Source organism: Myotis myotis, unplaced genomic scaffold, assembly GCF_014108235.1.
Source record: "Myotis myotis isolate mMyoMyo1 unplaced genomic scaffold, mMyoMyo1.p scaffold_m19_p_12, whole genome shotgun sequence".
NCBI classification, from domain to species: Eukaryota; Metazoa; Chordata; class Mammalia; order Chiroptera; family Vespertilionidae; genus Myotis; species Myotis myotis.
This window is the reverse complement of record NW_023416316.1, coordinates 23,886,465-23,898,202: the sequence shown is the minus strand read 5'-3', so window position 1 is coordinate 23,898,202 and position 11,738 is coordinate 23,886,465. Positions and strand designations below refer to the sequence as shown.

Here is an 11,738-nt window from a genome sequence, read left to right as displayed (position 1 = left end):
TCAGTCCTTTCCTTTCTATGTTTTTCTCTTGCAATGACTCTGCTGACTTCTCCATCTTTCTTGGAACATCTTCTTCAATCAATTTCTTTGATACCACTTTCTTACAGCTCCTGTCAAACTTCTCTTTCTTCTGCTCCTTGGAAAGGGCCTGGGCTTGGTACTGGAGGGACCAGGGTTGGGTACTCAATCCATTCCTGTGCCACACTATCAGCACCATGGCATGCATGGCAGGAGAACAATAGACACTGAGTCTCGGTCCACAATCCTCTTGGCCATTCCCACCCGGGTACTCAGTATTGTGGCACAGAGGTTTAAAGATCGTCGGGGGTAACCAACCCGTCTGCATGATTTGGAGCAGCAGACTGTGGATAGAGGAAATGAATGGCTCCACTTCCCTAATCCAGCTTTGATTAGGGCTTGATGCGGAAATTCCACTTTGATAGAAGGAAAAACTGTGGGGCAGGGCCTGAACTTGCTAACAAACATCCTCTTTCCTGGAAGTACTCTTTCAGACAGCTGTATGGGACGGGGGAGGAGAATCCTCTCTCTTCCTTCTTTCAACCTTCCTGAGTTCGGCTTAAACTTGTCTCTTTTGGCCAGCTCAAGGCACCCTCCAAACAGAAGCCATAAAACATCAAATGTGTTATTTTGGTAATTCCTCATACAAGTTAAGTGCTCTGATGTTTGCATTTAAAATTGGCATTGCAGAAAGAAAGTCAGTCCCCCCTCCCCCCCCAAAAAAAAAACCTATTGTATTATTCCATTTATATTAAATGTCCAGAATAGATACAACTATAGAGACAGAAAGTAGATTGGTGGTTACCTAGGGCTTGGGAAGGGGGTAATTGAGACTGGTAATGGGTAGGGGGATTTCTTTTGGGATGATGAAAATGTTCTAAAATTAAATTGTGGTGATAGTTGCATAACTCTGTAAATGTACTAAAAACCACTGAACTATGAACTTCAAATGGGTGAATTTATTGTGTGCAAATTATACCTCAAAGCTGTTAAAAAAAAATACTGGCATTGCACAATATAAAGATGAATGGTAACGTTCATGCCAGTAATTTAAAGTTTTAATTATTCTTTATTGGAATGACCTTACATCACAAACAAAAGCTACCATGATGTCAAGAGAGAGACCAGAGAATAAAGGAAAAAGCTTTGTAATCTAACTTAAATAGCACTTTTTCCTCATTTTGAATAATAGGTCCTATATTTTCATTTACATTGGCTCTGCTTATAACCTCTTAAATACTGATGATTCCCATGACTGATACAAATTTGAAATGCTTTCTCATTGGGTTTAAATATGCATTTTTGAATTAATAATGAGGCAGAACATGTTTACATATGGTTTATCTTCTAGTGAAGTCCTTGTTCAAATGTTTTGCTTATATTTCTCTTGGGTTTTCTTTCCTTATTGGTTTGTAGGAGTTCTTTATATATTCTGGATATTAATTCTTTGGGTTATATGGGTTCAAATAGCTTATCAAAAATCATACTGTCTGATAATATCAAAAGCTGACAAGTGTGTAAAACAACCAGAATTTTTACACATTGCTGGTGGGGGTGTAATCTGGTAAAACCACTCTGGAAAATCATTTGGAACTACCTATGTATTTGAAGGGTACATACCCTATGACCCACCAGTGTCACTCCTACATATACATCATAAAGAACTTTTGGGAATGAAGAGTACAGGATAGGGGATATAGTCAATAATATTGTAATGACTATGCATGGTGACAGGTGGGTACTGGAAATATTGGGGGAATCATTTTGTGAAGTATATGATTATCTAACCACTATGCTGTACACCTGAAACTAATACAAAATAATATTGAATGTTAAATTTAAAAAGAAACTTTTGAACAATTGTAAGAGGAAGTATACATTACGGTGTTCTTTAAACTATCATTTATAATGGGGAAAAACTGGAATAAATCCAAATATTCATCATGGATACTAAGTTGTGGCCATATTCATATAATGAAATACTTTACAGCCATGCAAATCAATACAATATAACCCACAATGACATGAAATAAATAGGTGCTTAATATTAGGTGAAAAAAATCACAGAAAAATCATCTGGTATGAGTCCATTTAAATATAGGTTAAAATAGTCATGAAAATACATGTTGTTTAGGGATACAACCAAATATATAATAAAATCATAAAGAAAATCAAGGGTACAATAAACACAAGATTTAAGATGGTGATCATGTGACCTCTGGGAGGTATGAAAGAGGATGAGATAGATAGAGGCAAATGGGGAACTTCAAGCTTATTGGTAATGTTCTTTATCTTAAACTGAATGATAGGCAGATGGTTGTTATTTGTTGATTTTTTAATAACTTATATGTAATTTATAATTTTTTTGTATATCAACATTGAATGGCTATCTACTAATGTGAAGATACATATTTATTGAAATAATCATTACAAATTATATCATGTAGCAACATAGAAACATGCTTCTGATATGGTACTTAAAAATTAGTATAGAACTTGTATATCAAAAGCTATGATTTCAACTACACACATGTTATAATTATAAGTGGATGAAAACTAAATATAAGCGAGGGAAAAGAAAAGACACTTGATTTTTTAGTTTAATTTTTCTTCTTTATTTCCATTAATGTGGTCATAATTCTGTGCCAATAATAAAATGATATAATTAAAACAGAAAATCGATGCTCTAAACAAGTATTCATTAAAGTTATTGGGACCATATGCCAGACAACGAAGACACTACCCTTCTCAATTGCAAAGTATTCAAAGGAAAAAATCAATGTCATGATTGCTGCACTTGTGAATCTTGCTTTATGTAGCGACCAAAACACACCTCATCAGCCTTCTTCATCCACGTCACCTTTGACCATAATCCTGACAGCCACAGAAACGCGGTACCCAGACAGCTGAGAAAGGACACTGCCCCAAAACCTTTCCTAAGGCAAACTCTGCAACCCAATGACCTCATTTTGTGAAAGACAGAAGAGAAAGTTTATGACCAACTTACTCCTTGTTATCAAGAGACTAAGAAAGTGGAATATGATTTCAGGAAACTGCATCGGTTTCTATTTGATTTGCAATCAAACCCATCTTTTCTATTCTGCATTTAAGTAGCATGAATAATCTAAGGTCATCAGAAACACTTTATCTCAATCATATTACGAAATAATCTCAATGTTTCCCAAAGAGATATTTAAAAAAGCTTGAGGAGCATTAATACTTACAGTTGTATCTGTCCAAATAGCTAAAGTTTGCAAAAACAAAATAGAAAATAAAGTACAAATGAGTGATGGTGTTTTAATGACTTTAAATCATAACTAAAGTGTTCATACCGTCAAACTTAGGAGAAAAAAATCACTACTGCTATATTGAAGTTAAGAATAAATTAGAGGCATGTAAAAGTCTGGAATAACAATATGCTATAAAAATTACTGATATAAAAATATGCCATTTAACAAATTTGATACTACAGAGACATAAAATTCTACATAGAGTCTGGAAGCAACCATGTGAACATAAGGAGATAGCTGGGGTGATGCCAACATGGTTAATTCAGAAAGAAGCTGAAATTTATAACTGGTTAGATTTAATTTCTGTTTTGAAGATAAATTACAATGCCAGAAATCTATATGCTTCAGAAATTTTTCTACTGGTATTTAAAGGCAAAAACTGGACAATATAAAAATATATTTTCAGTAAACATCTTCCCTCTACTCTCTCCCAAATCCCATGAACATCTCAGTTCACACAGATGGATGCACACACTCACACGCACATTTATATACACACCTCCGAATCTAGAATTTCAGTAACGAATAATTCTTGGTTACCAATTACGTATAATGCAATATATAGATAAAAAACATTGTAATTGTTTAAAAACCAATTGTATAATTTTGGCGTTCAGAGATTTTTTTAAAGAAATTGATTTAGAAAAAGTTGGAAAAGAAGCCCAAGCTGATTGACAGTTTGGAGTTTGTGTTTCCTCCATCTGATCATAGCCAAAATGCAAATATGATTAAGTTCTGAGAGACAGGAATCTGCAAAGTGTCTGCCGCTTACTAGCATCTTTCCTCTAGGTACCATCCAGCCAGGGCATCAAGGCTTCAAGGGTGACTTTGTAGCTTGTTGCCTCACAAACCCCTTGGATTAGGAAAGGGAAAATAATCATTATTCCATGCTCCAAATCTGATGCGGTGGTGGAGTTGTTATTGCAAGGTAGGGTGTCGAGTTTATGTCTGAGATCAATGGGGAAAAGAACTGAAATGGACTGTTTGCCATGGGCACACAAGGAAAAAATGGTGGCAGAGGTGCCACGTGGTTACCATCTTTGCCTTAAACAAATTCTACAATTACCTACATCATTAGGAGATAAGACATGTACACACCCTACAAGTGATATCCTTATTCTATTAATCACTTAAATAAAAATTGCATGAATATAAACCCATTTTGTATAATCATTCAACCAAGTCATGCAACAGTTCATTTAGAAAACCCATTTACAAACTGAATCATAATTATATCTACAACACATTTCTCTAGGTACCTGAAATATAGAATAAGAACTGATTCAGCCCTAGCCTGTTTGGCTCAGTGGATAGAGCATCGGCCTGCAGACCAAAGGGTCTCGGGTTTGATTCCGGTCAAGGGCATGTACCTTGGTTGCAGGCTCCTCCCTAGCCTGGGCCCTGGTCAGGGCTACTGCAGGAGGCAACCAATCAATGTGTTTCTCTCACATCGATGTTTCTCTCTGTCTTTCCCTCTCTCTTCCACTCTCCCTAAAAACCAATGGAAAAAGATCCTCAGGTGAGGATTAACAAGAAAAGAATAACTGATTCATGCTCCCAACAAACTCACAAGCTAGACTACAAGATGTAAAAATCATCATCATACCCGATGCCAGTGGAGGAATGGACCAAGTATTAAGGAGACAGATCGGCATTTGTCAGGTGAGTTGGCCAAGGCCTTCCATTCATCAGTTAATAAACAAACAGGGTGTTTGAGTTGTGCCAGGATCTGTGCAAGTTACTGGGGATAGAAATAAATGCCAGGTCATACCCTCCAGGAGCTGTGGTCTGGAGGTTTAGAGGCAGATGAGTTAGATCCCATAAAGAAACAGACTCGAGTGGTAATAGGAGTTGGAATGGTTAACAGGGATTGCAATTCAAATTACAAAAAGTTATTTTACAGAGTGAAGAATACCTTCGTAAATCACCCTCTTGGGAGTTCTGTTTCCACTGAGGATATAAAAAGCTGGTAACAGCTCAGTCCAACCTTAACAACAATAAAAAGCTGGATAGACTCAAATTATAACTTCCTCTGAACCATCAGAGAGTTACAGTCCCCTGACAACCAAGTAGCCTAAATTTTATGGAAAGGTGGGACTTTCCAACGAGCCAGGGAAATGGAGGAAGCAACCCTGGGTGCCATACTGGTGGCTAATAAGAATTCAGCTAAATTTTTAACTAATTGCAAAAGGTCTAGCTTTTGCCTTTCTCAATTCATGTCAGCTATACTGTAACTATTTAAAAATAATAAACTTGAATAGAAAGTCAACAGCTTATTTGGGCTCAGGAATCATTGTTTTTTTCAACCCTGGCAAGCCTTACATTTCTAGATTCTCTCTATGCCCTCTGTTTCTGCTCTCAAACCAGCTAATTCTTGCCTGAGCTCATCTCATTCCTGAAAGATGTTGCTATAAGCAGCAAGTAAAAGCCAATACACATTAACACTCTGGCTCTTTATAACAACCTCCCCTGGAGTACTCACATGAGAATCAAATAAGTCATCCTATTTTCACTGAACACACACAAAAAAAGTCTTCAAGTGGTGAAAATGCTTATTGTGGGACTTCTACACTAATTCATAAACCTCTGTATACCTAAGAATTTTAACCCATTTCTATTTTAAAACCATTACAACACTTAGAAAAGAAAACAGGACTAGAAACAGAATAGATTCCAGAAAGAAACCTATACACATACAGTCAAATGACTTTTGATAAGGTGCCAAAGCAATTTAGTGAAAAAAGTGAAATTTCTTCAACAACTGGGTTAGAATAACTGGATATCCATAGCGAAAGAGAGAGGAGAGAGGAGAGGAGAGGGGAAGGAAGGGGGAGGGGAGGGGGGAAGGGGAGGGGAGGAAACAGGAGGGGAAGGGAGAGAAGGGGAGGGGAAGCGAGGGGAGGGGAGGGGAGGGGAGGAGAGGAGAGGAGAGGAGAGGAGAGGAGAGGAGAGGAGAGGAGAGGAGAGGAGAGGAGAGGAGAGGAGAGGAGAGGAGAGGAGAGAAGTATCTTCATTCTTCCCTCACATCATACACAAAAATCAATTTGAGAATTAAATGTAAAGGTAAAACAATGTAATAATAAAGTTAGGGGAGAAACTTAGGAGAAAATCTTTACAACCTTGCAGTAGGCAAAAACTTTTCAAAAAGGACAGAAAGCATGAACCATAAGAGGAAAACATTGACAAAATTTTAATACATCAAACTACAAAGTGCCTGTTCATTGAAAACACTATTAAAAAAGTAAAAAGGCAAGTCACAGACTGGGAAAAAATATTCACAATACACATATCTAACAAATGTCCAGACCAAGAAATCCTATAAATCAATAATAAAAAGACAAAGAACTCAATTTTTCAAATGGGCATAGGACTTAAACAGACAGCTCGCAAAGAAGTTATACAAATGGCCAATAAGCACATGTAAAAGTAGTCAACATCATTAGTCATCAGGTTCCTACATAGTAAAATGCAATGAGATACACACACACACACACACACACACACACACACACACACACCACCAAATGTTGGAAAGGATGTGGAACAACTCAAAGTTTCACTTTTTCTGGTGGAATATATAATGGTACAACTACTTTGAGAAAATGTTTAGCAATTTCTTACAAAATTACACATACATCTGACCTATGACCCAGAAATTCGATTCACAGATATTTTCCCAAGAGAAATGAAAATGTATGTTTATAGAAATGTCTGTTTACAGAAAGCTTTATATAAGAATTTGCATAGAAATGTTATTCAGAATAGCCAAAATCTGGAGACAATCCAGATGTGCATCACAGGGAAAGAGAGTCTTTTAAAACTGTGGTGTATTCAAAGAACGGAATACTAACTACTCAGCAATAAAAACAAATGAAGTACTGGTACACACAACATAAATGAATCTCTAAAATATGACACTCAATAAAAGAAACAAAGTACAAAAGAGCACATACATGAGTCCACTCATAAGAAATTCTAGAATAGATAGAACTAAGGTATAAACTAAAGTCGATCAGTAGTTGAAGGGTAACTATGGGAATTGACTGGGGGCATGTGGGAACATAATGGGCTGATGAAAATATTTTATCTTGCTATGCAGTTGTCAAAACTAATGAACTTAAAGATCTGAGCATTTCACAGTACAGCCGTCCTGCTTATCCACAGTATCACTTTCTGTCGTTACCCACAGACAACCAAGATCTGAAAATTCAAATGGAAAATTCCAGGAATAGAAAGTTCATAAGTTTTAAACTGTATGCAATCCCAATCTATCCTACCTGGTACCTGATTTATTTATCCCTTGCAGCAGTGGGGAACATCCAGCCCGCGGGCCATATAAGGCCCTCAAAATCATTTGGTCTGGCCCTACCAAGGCATTAGGGGTGAATTAATTAAATATTTTACCAAATATAGCTGGCTAATTTTTAAGTTGATAATTTTGTATGGCTCATGAATGATGTTATAAATATCCAAATGGCCCAAGGTTCCCCACCCTTGGTGCAGAGTATCCACTGTATAGGCTACCTGCCCTTTAGTCACTTGGTAGCCATCTGGGTTATTAGATGGACTGTCATGGCATCACAGTGCTTGTGTTCAAGTCAGCCTTATTTTACTTAATATTGGCCCTCATCATGCCTTACCTTAAACCACAAGATCCCCATAGGGTTTGTAGTTGGAAAGCGAAACTAGGTGGCCATTCCTTCCGCTACACCAGATTGCAGCAGCACTCCCTTCATCCTGTATTTCATCAGCTTTTGTAATTCCTGGAAATAAAGCACTTTCTATTTTTACAAAAATAAATTTAAAATAAATAAGTACATAAGTAAATAAGCAATTTTTTCCTAGAATCTTAGAATTAAAAGAGATCTTTGATACCATTTAGATCACATAAATCCTAATCAAATATATTAATGTCTACTCTAATATGTCTCAGTTTAGACATTTCCAGTGATAGTGCTATCTGTGGGGTGCCCACTGTATCCCCACCTGTTATTGGTGGAAGTGGAGTTCTTGGGGTGCCACAGGAACAAGAATTTCCTGAGGCCCCCCACAGGAGGATGGGGTATAATGGAAAGCTTTATTGATGATATGACATTAGGGGAGTTCCTCTCCAAGGTCCCATCTCCTTCCCTCTTCCCTCTAGCCATGGAAAAAATTCCATGCTAAAGTCACTGCCCAGAGTTTCAGCTCCATATTAAAGCACAATCCAGCCCAGCATCTGGCTAGCTTAGCTTGTGTTCCCAGCCGCAGTCCATTGCATGTGGGGTCCGCATGGCCCATGGCCACATGGCGGGCGAGTGCAGATCATGGAGCAAGCAAGAAATAGAAGTGAAAGAGCAAACAAGAGAGCAAGAGCTCTTTGTATGAGTTATAAGTAGGAACTTAATCAATTAAGCCTTTAAGATTTCACGTGCTTGTAGTGTTTCCACACCCTAGCCAATTATCTTTTTCTCCAGGTTAGACTGACAGGCAAGCAACTTCCCTACATCACTCCAACCTCATTGCACATGCACCCATCTTCCCCTTTATTGGACCCCTTTCCCCAATGATTTGCAGGGAATAGACTGGTGGTTCCCTGGGGGCTGTGAAATTGTAGCTTCCTGGTGAAGCTGCCCAGATGACCATGCTTATCATGTCTGGCCTTCCCTTTGCTTCCTTCCTATTATTAATATTAATAAACTAGCTAGTTACGATGGTAACAATAGGAAACCCACTGTCTAGGAAGATAACCCATTAATAGACCAATCCTAATTTCCACTTTAGAGCACATAATACCCCAAACCCTGATTTCACAGTTTATGAAACTGGGGCTTGTAGAGTGGAAAAATTTGATATCTTACAGTAATTTAGAGGCAGAGCTAGACCGGGCTTCTGCCCTCTCTCTGCAAGTAACAGAAAGTTAAAACACGTTTGCACCCTACCTTTTATTCCTACTCTTTGCTTCTGGTTCTGTCTCCAAAGCAACAGGGACTCTGTCTAATTTCTTTTCCACATGACAGCCCTTCATATGTTTCAAGGAAGCTTTACTTCATCTCCTGAGTCTTTTTCCAAAAGAACTCATTCTCTCTATCCCAGTCCATTCAATTTTTCTCCATTTGGCATGAGTCCATACTCTTCACCACCTTCAGCACTCAATTTCCCACAGGTTGGAGACACTTTTTTTAATTAGGGACACCCAGGACTGAATAAAATCCCAGCAGTAAAGAACGCAGTGGGCCATGAGCTTCCCTTGATCCTGATAGCTCACTTCTATAATTGTACTCAGTCTTACCTTTCTAGCAACCAGATCACATAGTTGAATCTGTTATAATAGTTATTAATTGAGTACTAACTATGTCCCAGGCATTGTCCTAAGTACCTTACATGAGTTTAATTCTTATAAAAATTCCAACAATATTAGTTGTGACTAATATCATCCTCATCTTCCAGGTATGGAAAATAAAACACAGATTTTAAGAAAAATACCCTAGATCACACACCTAGTAAGTGGCAGAGCCAGGATTCTAACCTAGGCAAATGGCTCCAAAGCCTGAACTCTTAACGTCATGCCACAAATGACAATGAAAAATAAACATCTTTATCAAAAATTGTTGATACTGCTCACTGCTGTGAAGGGAGAACTCTCACAACCTGTGAAATAGGATATTTTGCATTCATCCCTATTAATTTTAAAATTGTGAGTTTTGGTTTCTCCTTCTTTAAAACTTACACTTTATAATTCAATATATTAGCTATTTTTCCCCAGGTTGTGTTATCTTCAAATCTGATAATAAGCTTTCTAGCTTTTCAGTTAAGTTGTTGATTAAAAATTACAATTAGCAAAGGGCCTCGATATGTAAAAACTTGTTTGGCAGCAAAAAATAACCTAAGGGTTGACCCTTCTTTGCTCTTGTTTAGCCAATTAGAACACTACATGATAATTCTATATTCTGGCCTATATTTCTTCATTTTGCCATAAAAATTGGGATATACCAAGACAGAATTTCCTAAACCTCTGTGCCTAGAATGCTTTCAAAAATAGAAATGAAGCTAGTATGGTCCAACTTGTTCTTTGGGAATCCATGTTACCTCTAAATTATTACAACTTTTGGTAAATATATGAAAGCTCATCTTTTTAATGCTCTATTTTAGACATGGTGGCTGAAGTTGTCATTAAGGCTGCTGATCTATGGTCTCCAATATGTATCTTTTGCCCTTTTTGAGGTTGTTTGGAACTAGTTATGGCTTTCTCACTCCACATCCACTCTCAAACAAAAGTTTCCAACAGTGCTATCTAAAGACATATGCACATTCTTTTAGTACCATGAGCAGTTGGTCATCTGAACTTAGGAAATGGAACGTATTTTCACAACTTCAGACTCTTACATCCAATTGCCTCCTTTACATCTTCATTCAGACATCTACGAGGCATTTGGAATTTAATGTTTCCAATGAAGCTTCTACTTTTCACCCCCTTCCAAAACCTGCTCCTCTCACAGTCTTCCCCACCTCAATAAATGGCTAGGTCACAAACCTTGAAGTCACCTTTGATTCTTCTCCTCTTATATTCTACTAGTGGCGCATTGCACGAAGATTCACGCAATAGGCCTTCCTTCCCCTGGCTGCTGGCACCGGTTCTCCTCCAGCATCCGAACCCAGGCCTTTGGTCCAGCCGCAGCAGTGAGGCTTGGCTTCTCCACTCTGGCTGCTCCCAACCCCTCCTTTTTTTTTCCAGCTCCTTAAGCAGAGCCCAGGCCCCCAGCCCCTCCTTGAGCAGAGTCCAGGGCCGCGGGAAGCTTGGCTTCCTCCGTTGCCGGGAGGAACCTAAGCCTCCTGCTTGCTCCAGCTGTGTGGCCACCGCCATCTTCAGTCATCTTCATTCCATGCCTGTGTATGCAAATTAACCGCCATCTTTGTTGGGTTAATTTGCATAGTTGCTCTGATTGGCTGGTAGGTGTAGCGGAGTGGCAGAGTGACGGAGTGATGGTTAATTTGCATGTTTCTCTTGTATTAGTGTAGGTAAGCAATCCATTAGCAAATCTTCTGGCCCTTGTTCCTCCCCCAATTTATCCAGAATCCAACAATACGTCTCAACCCCTCTACTGCTACATTCTAATCCAAGCCACCTTCATCTTTCTTCTGGATTATTGCACTTTACTCCTAATTGGTGTCTGTACTTTCACCCTTATTGCATGGAGAAGATGCTATTGGCTCACTCAATCAGACCCTCTGAAAACCCTTTTATTAATTGGTTGGTGAGCCCTTTGCCCAGCTGCTGTAAGTGTGTCAGTGATAACTGCACTTGGGCAATGGAAGCCACTACACCTGGGAGGGCCTGGGATTTACACCATCTATCCCTTTCCCCGAGAGACTTCATCCAATAACCAGGGTGAAGGTAAAAAGCCCCTCTCCCTCATCGCAAGTGGGGAAAAAAACTCTACAGTGTAATTT

General features: G+C 38.4%; 1 long non-coding RNA gene across 1 annotated transcript in view; it reads right to left on the bottom strand.

The window, feature by feature from the left end:
• Positions 1–3,242: 3,242 nt before the first annotated feature.
• Positions 3,243–11,738, bottom strand: part of LOC118667260 — a 76,567-nt gene continuing 68,071 nt past the window's right edge. The window contains exons 4-5 of the long non-coding RNA XR_004971200.1: positions 7,949–8,071; positions 3,243–3,262 (exon numbers count right to left, since the gene is read on the bottom strand). This is a non-coding gene — a long non-coding RNA (uncharacterized LOC118667260). The remainder of the gene's footprint in view (positions 3,263–7,948; positions 8,072–11,738) is intronic.